General features: G+C 39.1%; 1 pseudogene; it reads left to right on the forward strand.

The window, feature by feature from the left end:
• Window positions 1-4284: 4284 nt before the first annotated feature.
• On the forward strand, window positions 4285-5560 carry LOC102143475 (inorganic pyrophosphatase-like; annotated as a pseudogene).
• The last annotated feature ends 8249 nt before the right edge of the window (window positions 5561-13809 follow it).

Below are 13809 nucleotides of genomic sequence, written 5' to 3' on the forward strand. Positions count from 1 at the left end.
ACTTTCTTGTAACAAATTGTCTGGATTTTTTAAAAAAGGAAAAAGCAAGAATGACTCCTTCTGGTTTTTAGCTTTTTATAAATTATGTTTCAAATCTTTACATTTTAGAAATAATCTGCTGGAACTGTTACATTTTTTGGAACTCTTTTTAATTATAGTATTTCCTCTAAAAAATTAAAAACAGCTATTGGTATGGCAAAAAAAAAAAAAAAAAATACAAAAAAACCTATCCCTTCAAGGTGGAAGTTAATGTTTCACTAGTGAATTAGAAAGAATTGTTATGTGATTTGGATGCAAAAACAAGATAAGTGTAATCATCATCAATTTTTTTTAAATCTCCTATCAATACACTCTAAAATTTTGGAAACAAGATTTTTAAACCAGTTTAAAATTATTTTAAACAAAAAAATTTAAATGGAATTTGAACCCATTTTGATAACAATAAAGCAACAATAATATTGCCTAATTGTCTGTGAGAACTACTGATTGACATCAAAGATGGAAATCTACTAGCCAAATTTTAACATAAGCATTTTCAAAATTGGTGAATGGGAATTAGTTAAAACAGCCAGTAAGAAAATTCTTCCATTTGTATTTATATGTCTTTGTGAGACATGTTTTTTAGTTGTGAAAACCATTACAACAAAGTGCTGAAAAACTAAATTGAGAAACACATTTGAATGTATGACAAATTTTTTAACAAAAGTTTGTAAAATAGTGATGCATACTCAAATATAATTATAATTTTAGTGATAGCAAAAACTTTTGTACCATTAATAATTTAAATAAAAATAAAACAATGATTATCATTAGCGCAACCTTTTGTTTGTTTGTTTTTTTGTTTTGTTTTGTTTTGAGAATGAGTGTCACTCTGTCACCAGGCTGGAGTGCAGTGGGACAATCTCGGCTCACTGCAATCTCCACCTCCCGGGTTCAAGCAATTCTCATGCCTCAGCCTCCCAAGTACCTGGGACTACACCCGGCTAATTTTTGTGTTTTCAGGAGAGACGGGGTTTCACCATGTTGGCCAGGATGGTCTCGAGCTCTTGACCTCATGATCCGCCCACCTCGGCCTCCCAAAGTGCTGGGATTACAGGCATGAGCCACCATGCCCTGCCAGCTCAGTCTTTAAGGTTGTAATTGGTATAGGCTTTATGGTATACATAATAGATACTGACGTGGTAGTTTGTCTATAACTTACAAATGAGTAAAAATACATATAGTGAAGATATACAGTCAAAATTCTTTCACTAATGGGACACGCAAACAAAAATTTTGGAAGCAGTGCTATTCGTGATGTATTTTGTGAACCCAAAGCATCAGTGTAACATGTGACATTGCTGGAAATGCAAATTCTGAGGCTCCACCCTAGACCTACTGAATCAGAATCTCTGGGAGAGGGGGACAGGAATATGGGTTTTAACAAGATCTCAAAGTGATTATCTAAGGCATGATACAGATCTAATCAAGACACTCCTCTTTAAAAGCTGCCTGCTGCTTATGAAATTGAAGCAGGCTTCTCACCATATCATTTAAAGGCTCTCCAAATATGGCCAAGCCTCCCTTAATGGCCTGTGTCCATGACTCCTCACCATGTTGGAAGCCTCAGGTATTCTTAGGTGCACACTTCTCTTCTCTCCTCTTTTCTTCATCTGGAATTTCTCCCCAGTCCAGTTATGTCTGCTTAACCAAAACCTTTACAATGTTCAATGCCTACCTTAAAAGTTACCTATTCTAAGAAAACTTGCATAATCTTAGTGAAAAAAAAAAAGACCTTCATATTCTTTTCCCCCTATTTCTTTTATAATGCCCATGGCATCTTATTTGTTCATCTCCCCCAGACTGTATTGCATCATGCACTATAACCATTTGCGTACTTATCTAATTCCTTCTAAGGACTGTAGGCTCCTAGAGAGAGACTTGCTTAATCTTTCTTTACACCTTAGCTTAGCACGGGCCTGGAAGGCTCTAATTGCTGGATACAGATTTGAAATAAAATTCCACAACTGAGCTCAGCCCACAATGTCTTCTTCTTTTATCACTCTATTGGGGACACTACCTCATCATGAAGAACCTGAATTTCTCGAGAACTTTCCACATACTTGGGTCACTCACTGGCTATCTCTTCCCCTCAGATTGCATTTCTGAGTTGCACAATCTCTCCTGATCACTTAGTAATGATTGCAATTTAAACACTAGAAAGCAAATGATGATTTAAAAAAAAAAAAGTTTGCCATGTTTGAGGTCTTACCAGTGCCAGATACTGTACGAAGTGCTTTAGATGGTTGTCTCATTCAGTCCTGACAAAACCTCTATTTGACGGACATATTACCGCTCCCATTTTGCCAGATGAGGAAACTGAGGTGCAGAAAGGGCTACTAGAGTAGTAAGGCCAGGATTGGAATCCAGGCTGGCTGACTACAGAACCTGCAAACTCAACCTCTCCATTACCCTGCTGAGAATAGAAGATGCTACTCCACAGCCATCCTTATATTAAATCCAATCCCTAGCCCTCTTAACCACATGAAAAAGCACATGCATTAGAGTCAATCTTGATGACAATATAAAAACTATGATTTTACTATGTAAATTCAATTTAAATCTAGATCAAAGAAATCTAAATTACTCTTCATTTGGGCTATAATCTTATATTCCAAAGCTTAAATGCTTATAAGAAAGCTTTATCTAATTTAAGATTACTAGCTCAAATATAAGTACAGACTTAATACTACTTTTCCTCTAAAGTAATCAGTACAAAGAGTTCTATTCTTCCCATAGTAAAATATGTCATAGAACTTGAACTACTAGGCAATCACTATCTTTTCTTTATAAGAAAAAAAAGCTTTTGAAATATGTACCATAACCTCTGAAAAATACAATTATCCTCCCAAAGAAATTAGGCATTTTTTTCTGACAAAAACTATGGGCAATTGATCTATAGTTCTTTTCTTCCTCAAAAAATTATTGTATATTGTGTAATGATCATTATAATTAAAAATTAAGATGGCTTGCAATAATTCCACCATTATTTGATTCAAAATCTTTATAAAATATTGGCATTTTCCAACATTTATTTTTCCTGTCTATGTTCCATTTAAGGCCAAATTTTCAAACCCAGCTGCCAAATTACACATATAATTACTGCATTTGCGCACAAAAATGTGATAATTGCTTACACAATTTCAGAGGCCAGCTTGAGGCTCCTTTCCAAATTTGTTTTACATGTACAGTGCGGTGTATGTAGTTTTATATGAAAATTGGAAAAGTAAAATTCATGGTTTGTCTGGGTGATGTGTGAAAATGGATACAAAATAAAGCCTTTCTATAAATGCCTGGGCCTGTCTTCATATTTTCTCCCAATAGACCTTTATAAAAGTCTTACAGAGAAGCTCAAACTTCAGCTAGTGTTGGAGTAATGGCAATGAAAGGGGATGATGCCTGGTATAATGCCTTAAATAGTTCAGATGCCCATTTTGTTGGTCGACATATTGTCATGAGGCATTCTTCTGTCTATAAACTGCTCCCATCAACCTGGGCAAGAAAGATAAAGGTGATATAAGGCCCGCAATCATACAGTCAGCCAAGATGACACCAGCCTCAATAGGGCAGAGTAGTTGAGCACTGGTGGCTGGGGATTTACCCTTCCAACTTTGCCTGACAGTTGATTTTACAGCTTGGCAAGCATGCACTATGGATATAGCTCATAATGGATATTCCTAGTGGAAGCTTTGGTTCAAGAAAAGGCAAAGAAACAAGACCTAGCTAGTCATACAATTAGTGAGATGATCTAAGGTATTTTTGTTTCAAAACAAAATATGTTTTGTTTTGTGGCCAGTTGCACATGAACCACTACCTATCCTCAGAAGATCTACTTTCCAAACTCAAGGATTATGAATCTGATCTCTGACTATTACCAAATATCTGACTACAGAACTGACCAGAAGCAATTAGGTCAGAAGCCTATTAAATACTGAAGGAAGTTCTGTTTGAGAAATCTCCAGCTATTTTCCATAGAGGTTATACTAATCTACATTCCCACCAAGAGTGTAGAAGTATTCCCTTTTCTCAAGTAACTAAAAACAGAACTACCATTTGACTCAGCAACCCCCCTACTGGGCATCTCCCCAAAGGAAGAGAAATTGTTGTATCAAAAAAACACCTTCACTGTTATGTTTATTGTAGCACTATTCACAATAGCAAAGTCATGGAATCAACCTGTGTATCCATCAACAGATGATTGGAATTTAAAAAAAAAAAAAAAAAAGGTGGTATAGAGCGCGCGCAATGCGCAGGCGCGAGGCTCTCTCCTTGTCAGTCGGCAACGCCTGCGGGGTGGTGGCTGTGTGACAGCGGCGGTGGCTGGACTCCGGCGGTGAGCGGTCTCAGCACCGAGGTGCACACCGTGCCCTTCTCCCTGGAGTACCGAGTCTTCTTCAAAAATGAGAAAGGACAATATGTATTTCCATTTCATGATATTCCAATTTATGCAGATAAGGATGTGTTCCACATGGTAGTTGGAAGTACCACGCTGGTCTAATGCAAAAATGGAGATTGCTACAAAGCACCCTTTAAACACCATTAAACAAGATGTAAAAAAAGAAAAACTTCGTTATTTTGTGAATCTGTTCCCATATAAAGGATATATCTGGAACTATGGTGCCATCCCTCAGACTTGGGAAGACCCAGGACACAATGATAAACATACTGGCTGTTGTGGTGACAATGACCCAACTGATGTGTGTGAAATTGGAAGCAAAGTATGTGCAAGAGGTGAAATAATTGACACAAAAGCCCTAGGCATATTGGCTATGATTGACAAAAGGGAAACCGACTGGAAAGTCATTGCCACATTAACTGTGGATGATCCTTATGCAGCCAATTATAGTGATATCAATGATGTCAAACGGCTGAAACCTGGCTACTTAGAAGCTACCTTGGACTGGGTTAGAAGGTATAAGTTTCCTGATGGAAAACCAGAAATGAGTTTGCTTTTAAGGCAGCATTTAAAGATAAGGACTTTACAACTGATATTATTAAAAGTATTCATGATCATTGGAAAGCATTAGTGACTAAGAAAATTAATGGAAAAGGAATCAGTTGCATGAATACAACTGTGTCCGAGAGCCCCTTCAAGTGTGATCCTGATGCTGCCAGAGCCATTGTGGATGCTTTACCACCATCCTGTGAATCTGCCTGCACAGTACCAACAGATGTGGATAAGTGGTTCCGTCACCAGAAAAACTAATGAGATTTCTCTGTAATACAAGCTGATATTGCTGCATTGTATTCATCTGGATGGGAAAAGTAGTAGCTTTTCAAAGCTTTAAATTTGTAGAACTCATCTAACTAAAGTAAATTCTGCTGTGACCAATCCAATATACTCAGAATGTTATCCGTTTAAAGCATTTTTCAAATCTCAACTAAGATAAGTTTTAGCACATGCTTAAATATCAAAGCAGTTGTCATTTGGAAGTCATTTGTGAATAGATGTGCAAGGTGAGCACATATGGGATGTATATTTTACCATATGTTAGGAAATAAAATTTTTTGCTGGAATAAAGTGGTATATATACATCATGGAATATTATGCATCCATAAAAAAGAATAAAATAATGTCTTTTGCAGCAACGTGGATGGAGCTGGAGACCATTATCCTAAGTGAAATAACTCAGAAACAGAAAATCAAGTACCACATGTTCTCACTTATAAGTGGAAGGTAAACAAATGGTACACATGGACACAAAGATGGAAATCATAGGCACTGGTGAATCCAAAAGAGGGGAGACTGGGAGGAGGGTGGCGGTAGAAAAATTACCTATTTGGTATAATGTTCACTATTCAGGCAATGGCAACACTAGGAGCCCAAGCCCTACCATATGCAATACGTCCATGTAACAAACATGCACGTGTACCCCCTGAATCTCTAAAAACAAAAAATAATCGAAGGATGTTCTCCTGCCAAAGGCACCCTGAAAGTATCATATTATCCTCCTCAATGGCTAGTTGAAATAATCATAACTAACATTTCCTGAGCACTCAATATATGTTAAATAATGTTCTAAGAATTTTGCATACATTCATTTCCTCTTTGCATGCTTACTAATTTTAAGAGGTAAGTACTATTATTGTCTTCATTTTGCATCTGAGGAGATTGAAGCACAAAGAGTTTAAGAAACTTGTTGAATGTCATACAATTAAAAAGTAGAAAATCCAGTATTAGAACCCAAGTATACAACTAAAAAGTAGCAAATCCAGCAGGGTGCGGTGGCTCGCGCCTGTAATCCCAGCACTTTGGGACGCCAAGGCAGGTGGATCATTTGAGGTCAGGAGTTTGAGACCAGCCTGGCCAATATGGTGAAATCCCGTCTCTACTAAAAATACAAAAATCAGCCAGACATCACTATGTGCCTGTAATCCCAGCTGCTCCGGAGGCTGAGGCAACGGAATCGCAGGAACCTGGGAGGTGGAGGCTACAGTGAACCGAGACTGTGCCAGTGTACTCCAGCCTGGGTGACAGAGTGAGACTCTGTCTCAAAAAAAAAAGCAACAAATCCATCGTTAGAACCCAGGCATTCTGACTCCAAAGCCTTTACTCTTAGCCCTAATAACATACTGCCTCACAGACAGAGCCAAGGAAAAGAGTGGACAAAGAATAGCCTCCTAAATAGAAGACCTTGAGCAGCCAGCATGACCATCCAAAGAATTCACTACTGGAATGTAGTCCCCATCCCTTCTGTCCAGCAGGAATTATACTGTCATAGACTAATGGCCACTGTGGGTTGTTTCCCACTCTTCTCTTTTCCAAATGGGATTTTTTTTAATTAAAGTTATCTTGTTCTTTCTTCATCAGTTTATATGGATTGTGTTATAGATGGATAACGTATTATTAACAAAAATCCCTAGACTATGAGAAGTTTCAGCCAGACATGATGAAGAGGATCCCACATCACCCAGAGAATCAAAACTTAGAGCTAACACACTAAATCTTGAGTTGTCTCTAGTAGAAAAACATCGATGTTTCTGAGAGTATGGACGGGAAGAAGGATTTGTGTGGGTACTGGACAGCCAGTACCCAATGGTGAATTGGTAACTTATCCAGCAACCTATTCCCCCTTTCTAAAAATATCTACCTCTTTCTCAGATGGTTCATTAACTTTGGGCAACTGAACCTCATGGCCGGTCCAATAAATGAATGAGTCCTGATTAGTATGTGAATCAGAATAATCTTACCTTATCCTCACATCGACCTTGACATGACAACTGGCTTAAGAATGGTCAGGAGAGGGCGCACCCAAGATAGCCAAATAGGAAAAGCTCCAGCCTCCAGCTCCCAGCGTGAGCTACACAGAAGACGGGTGATTTCTGCATTTTCAACTGAGGTACCGGGTTCATCTCCCTGGGGCGTGTCATGTCAGACAGTTGGCGCTGGTCCGCGGGTGCTGCCTGACCAGCGAGAGTTGAAGCAGGGGGAGGCATCGCCTCACCTGGGAAGCGCAAGGGGGAAGGGAATTCCTTTTCCTAGCCAAAGCAAATTGAGACACACAACACCTGCAAAATCGGTAACTCCCACCCTAATACTGCACTTTACCAAGGGTCTTAGCTAATGGCACACCACGAGATTATATCCCACACCTGGCCCAGAGGGTCCCACGCCCATGGAGCCTCCATCATTGCTAGCAACCCAGTCTGAGATCTAACTGCAAGGCGGCAGCGAGGCTGGGGGAGGGGCGCCCGTCATTGCTGAGGCTTAAGTAGGTAAACAAAGCACCCAGGGAAGCTCGAATTGGGTGGAGCCCACCGCAGGTCAAGGAGGCCGGCCTGCCTCTGTAGACTCCTCCTCTGGGGACAGGGCATAGCTAAACAGAAAGCAGCAGAAACCTTAGCAGAGGTAAATGCACCTGTCTGACAGCTTTGAAGAGAGCAGTGGATCTCCCAGCACAGAGGTTGAGATCTGAGAAGGGACAGACTGCCTGCTCAAGTGGGTCCCTGACCCCTTAGTAGCCTAACTGGGAGACATCCCTCACTAGGTGCAGACCGACACTTTACACCTCACACGGCTGGGTACACTAGTGAGCAAAATAACCAGCTAATATCATAAGGACAGGATCAAGTTCACACATAACAATATTAACCTTAAATGTAAATGGACTAAATGGTCCAATTAAAAGACACAGACTGGCAAATTGGATAGAGAGTCAAGACCCATCTCACATGCAGAGACACACATAGGCTCAAAATAAAGGGATGGAGGAAGATTTACCAAGCAAATGGAAAACAAAAAAAAAAAAGCAGGGGTTGCAATCCTAGTCTGATAAAACAGACTTTAAACCATCAAAGATCAAAAGAGACAAAGAAGGCCATTACATAATAGTAAAGGGATCAATTCATCAGGAAGAGCTAACTATCCTAAATATATATGCACCCAATACAGGAGCACCCAGATTCATAAAGCAAGTCCTTAGAGACTTACAAAGAGACTTAGACTCCCACACAATAATAATGAGAGACTTTAATACCCCACTGTCAACATTAGACAGATCAACGAGACAGAAAGTTAACAAGGATATCCAGGAATCAAACTCAACTCTGCACCAAGCAGACCTAATAGACATCTACAGAACTCTCCACCCCAAATCAACAAAATATACATTCTTCTCAGCACCACATTGCACTTATTCCAAAATTGACCACATAGTTGGAAGTAAAGCACTCCTCAGCAAATGTAAAAGAACAGAAATTATAACAAACTGTCTCTCAGACCACAGTGGAATCAAACTAGAACTTAGGACTAAAAAAACCGCTCAACTACATGGAAACCGAACAACCTGCTCCTGAGTGACTACTGGGTACACAATAAAATGACGGCAGAAATAAAGATGTTCTCTGAAACCAATGAGAACAAAGATACAACATATCAGAATCCCTGGGACACATTTAAAGCAGTGTGTAGAGGGAAATTTATAGCACTAAATGCCCACAAGAGAAAGCAGGAAAGATCTAAAATTGACACCCTAACATCACAATTAAAAAAACTAGAGAAGCAAGAGCAAACACATTCAAAAGCTAGCAGAAGGCAAGAAATAACTAAGATCAGAGCAGAACTGAAGGCGATAGAGACACAAAAAAACCCTCCAAAAAATCAATGAATCCAGGAGTTGGTTTTTTGAAAAGATCAACAAAATTGATAGCACTAGCAAGACTAATAAAGAAGAAAAGAGAGAAGAATCAAATAGACGCAATAAAAAATGATAAAGGTGATATCACCACCATCCCCACAGAAATACAAACTACCATCAGAGAATACTATAAACACCTCTACACAAATAAACTAGAAAACCTAAAAGAAATGGACAATTTCCTGGACACTTACACCCTCACAAGACTAAACCAGGAAGAAGTTGAATCCCTGAATACACCAATGGCAGGCTCTGAAATTGAGGCAATAATGAATAGCCTACCAACCACAAAAAGTCCAGGACTAGACGGATTCACAGTCAAATTCTACCAGAGGTACAAGGAGGAGTTGGTACCATTCCTTCTGAAATTATTCCAATCAATAGAAAAAGAGGGAATTCTCCCTGACTCATTTTACGAGGCCAACATAATCCTGATACCAAAGCCCAGCAGAGATACAACAAAAAAAGAGAATTTTAGACCAATATCCCTGATGAACATCTATGCAAAAATCCTCAATAAAATAATAGCAAACCGAATCCAGCAGCACATCGAAAAACTTATCCACCATGTTCAAGTGGGCTTCATCCCTGGGATACAAGGCTGGTTCAACATACGCAAATCAATAAACATAATCCAGCATATAAACAGAACCAAAGACAAAAACCACATGATTATCTCAACGGATGCAGAAAAGGCCTTTGACATATTTCAACAGCCCTTCATGCTAAAAACTCTCAATAAATTCGGTATTGATGGAACGTATCTCAAAATAATAAGAGCTATTTATGACAAACCCACAGCCAATATCATACTGAATGGGCAAAAACTGAAAGCATTCCCTTTGGAAACTGGCAGAAGACAGGGATGCCCCCTCTCATCACTCCTATTCAACATAGTGTTGGAAGTTCTGGCTAGGGCAATCAGGCAAGAGAAAGAAATAAAGGGTATTCTATTAGGAAGAGAGGAAGTCAAATTATCCCTGTTTGCAGATGACATGATTGTATATTTAGAAAACCCCATTGTCTCAGCCCAAAATCTCCTTAAGCTGATAAGCAACTTCAGCAAAGTCTCAAGATACAAAATCAATGTGCAAAAATCACAAGCAGTCTTATACACCAGTAACAGACAAACAGAGAGCCAAATCATGAATGAACTTCCATTCACAATTGCTTCAAAGAGAATAAAATACCTAGGAATCCAACTTACAAGGGATGTAAAGGACCTCTTCAAGGAGAACTACAAACCACTGCTCAGTGAAATAAAAGAGGACACAAACAAATGGAAGAACATACCATGCTCATGGATAGGAAGAATCAATTTTGTGAAAATGGCCATACTGCCCAAGGTAATTTATAGATTCAGTGCCATTCCCATTAAGCTACCAATGACTTTCTTCACAGAATTGGAAAAAATTGCTTTAAAGTTCATATGGAATGAAAAAAGACCTCCCATTGCCAAGACAATCCTAAGCCAAAAGAACAAAGCTGGAGGCATCATGCTACCTGACTTCAAACCATACTACAAGGCTACAGTAACCAAAACAGCATGGTACTGGTACCAAAACAGAGATATAGACCAATGGAACAGAACAAGAGCCCTCAGAAATAATGCCACACATCTACAGCCATCTGATCTTTGACAAACCTGAGAGAAACAAGAAATGGGGAAAGGATTCCCTATTTAATAAATGGTGCTGGGAAAATTGGCTAGCCATAAGTAGAAAGCTGAAACTGGATCCTTTCCTTACTCCTTATACAAAAATTAATTCAAGATGGATTAGAGACTTAAATGTTAGACCTAAAACCATAAAAACTCTAGAAGAAAACCTAGGCAATACCATTCAGGACTAGGCATGGGCAAAGACTTCATGTCTAAAACACCAAAAGCAACGGCAACAAAAGCCAAAATTGACAAATGGGATCTAATTAAACTAAAGAGCTTCTGCACAACAAAAGAAACTACCATCAGAGTGAACAGGCAACCTACAGAATGGGAGAAAATTTTTGCAATCTACTCATCTGACAAAGGGCTAATATCCAGAACCTATAAAGAACTCAATCAAATTTACAAGGAAAAAACAAACAACCCCATCAAAAAGTGGGCAAAGAATATGAACAGACACTTCTCAAAAGAAGACATTCATACAGCCAACAGACACATGAAAAAATGCTCATCATCACTTGCCATCAGAGAAATGCAAATCAAAACCACAATGAGATACCATCTCACACCAGTTAGAATGGCAATCATTAAAAAATCAGGAAACAAGGTGCTGGAGAGGATGTGGAGAAATAGGAACACTTTTACACTGTTGGTGGGACTGTAAACTAGTTCAACCATTGTGGAAGACAGTGTGGCGATCCCTCAAGGATCTAGAACTAGAAATACCATTTGACCCAGCCATCCCATTACTGGGTATATACCCAAAGGAGTATAAGTCATGCTGCTATAAAGACACATGCACACGTATGTTTATTGTGGCACTCTTCACAATAGCAAAGACTTGGAATCAACCCAAATGTCCATCAGTAACAGACTGGATTAAGAAAATGTGGCACATATACACCATGGAATACTATGCAGCCTTAAAAAATGGATGAGTTTGTGTCCTTTGTAGGGACATGGATGCAGCTGGAAACCATCATTCTCAGCAAACTATCGCAAGAACAGAAAACCAAATACCGCATGTTCTCACTCATAGGTGGGAATTGAACAATGAGATCACTTGGACACAGGAAGGGGAACATCACACACCGGGTCCTATTGTGGGAAGGGCGGTAGGGGGAGGGATAGCATTAGGAAATATACCTAATGTAAATGACGAGTTAATGGGTGCAGCACACCAACATTGCACATGTATACATATGTAACAAACCTGCATGTTGTGCACATGTACCCTAGAACTTAAAGTATAATAATAAATAAATAAATAAATAAATAAATAAATGGTCAGTAATCCAATCCTACACCAATCAGTACATAGCACTATTCACCATGATTGGTTCAGTTTAGTCCAAACAATGCAAAGAACAAGGATTTTGTTCACTGGTCAGTGGAAAAGGTACCACAAAATCAGTCATGGAATGAAGCTGGACCTGGGTAGTAAAGTGAAAGAGAGAAGAAAAAAATACTAAAACTTGGTCCTTGGTGATATCACTGAACTAGATAAACCAATAATGAAACTCATCCAACTCCTGGACTTCTGACTATATGAGCCAGTAAGTCTCCTTTTCTACTTAAGCCCATCTGAGTTTTGCTTTCTGTTAATTAATGTGTCCCTGAGTTCAGCAGAGGGTCTCAGGGGCTGAAACCAGACTTCTGAGGGAGCTCCAGCCTCCTCTTAGAGGTGAGTGTCTCTGGAGATGGAGCAATGGAGCACTTCTACAAGTGCTAGAGAAACTATAAACTAAATTTGGTTGCTGCTATAGAAAGGAAATTCTCATGCCGAGATGAAGTAACATCATTGGAGTGACATTCAAAGGAACAGGCAGCAAAGCTAGAACAGTAAGAAACAAATCCCTTTTTCCTCCTCCAACCTTGGAGTCACCCTGTAGTGCCTCCTATTAGCAAAGCTTAACTGGGGTCAGCTTGCAAAGCAGAAATGTGGCATGTAGAGTCCCAATTCTACCATCACAAAGCAGGGGGCAGATTTGGAGCTTAGAGATAATAACTTCAATACTAGCACAGAGCAGTTCATTTTTACTGTGTGGAGGAGGAATGCATAGTCTGACTGTCAGAGAAGATAAAAATAAAAATAATCCAGTTCCTACAAGACATCTCCCATGCTTCTTTCACCACCACCTATAAAAGTTTTTGGAACACTGTGAAGTATCATTTAAGGAAAGGTGCTATGGTTATTATTTCTTCTGGAAGACAGATTTGAATAGGTTTTCCCTAACAGCTTGGGTATGAAGAGCTGACCTGCTGACATCTCAGCAACCATATTTGTATATGAACTCTTACTTGCCAGAAACATCATAGTATTTCTGTTCCGACAGAAATGTGAGAATGCTTTTTCATCAAGAAGCGTCCTAGGCATTGTGGTTTTTCCCCACAGATATTTATGGAGCCATCATTTGAATATCTCTATTTTCTCAGGGTGCTGAAGGAGAAAATGTTGATTGTAGAATATTCTGAAAATCACTCAGTGTGTATAAAGCTGATAAAAAGACATATTGTGGTCATGGTAGGAGTTTCAAAGAGGTAATAATTGTGGCTTCACTGTACCTGTATGTTTGGCAGTCTTTCTTTTGTATAAAATGTCTGTTCATATCATTGTCCACATCTTTGTTGACTGAGTTAGGACAGATTTAATAAGAAAATGTATATTCTTATACCAATGTTTGGCAGCTCTAATGACATAAAAGTCTTTCTGCTGTTTTTCCTAGGGCAGTCAAAAGCAGTGGTCAACCGCAAACAGCATTCAGAAACTTCCTTTAACTGACAGATTGGAAGATCAGCCTTAGACCAGTGCTTTAAACTCCAGTATATCTAAATGAGACCTAAAGGATAGGTATGTCCTTTAGGATATAACTTGATGGTTTATTCTAGAAAACTTCTTCAGGATAATTGGGGATGTGTAAATCAGAGAAGAAAAGTGACAATCATCTTAGCCTCCCACAGGCCTAGAAG

Source organism: Macaca fascicularis, chromosome 2, assembly GCF_037993035.2.
Source record: "Macaca fascicularis isolate 582-1 chromosome 2, T2T-MFA8v1.1".
In the NCBI taxonomy this organism is placed as follows: domain Eukaryota; kingdom Metazoa; phylum Chordata; class Mammalia; order Primates; family Cercopithecidae; genus Macaca; species Macaca fascicularis.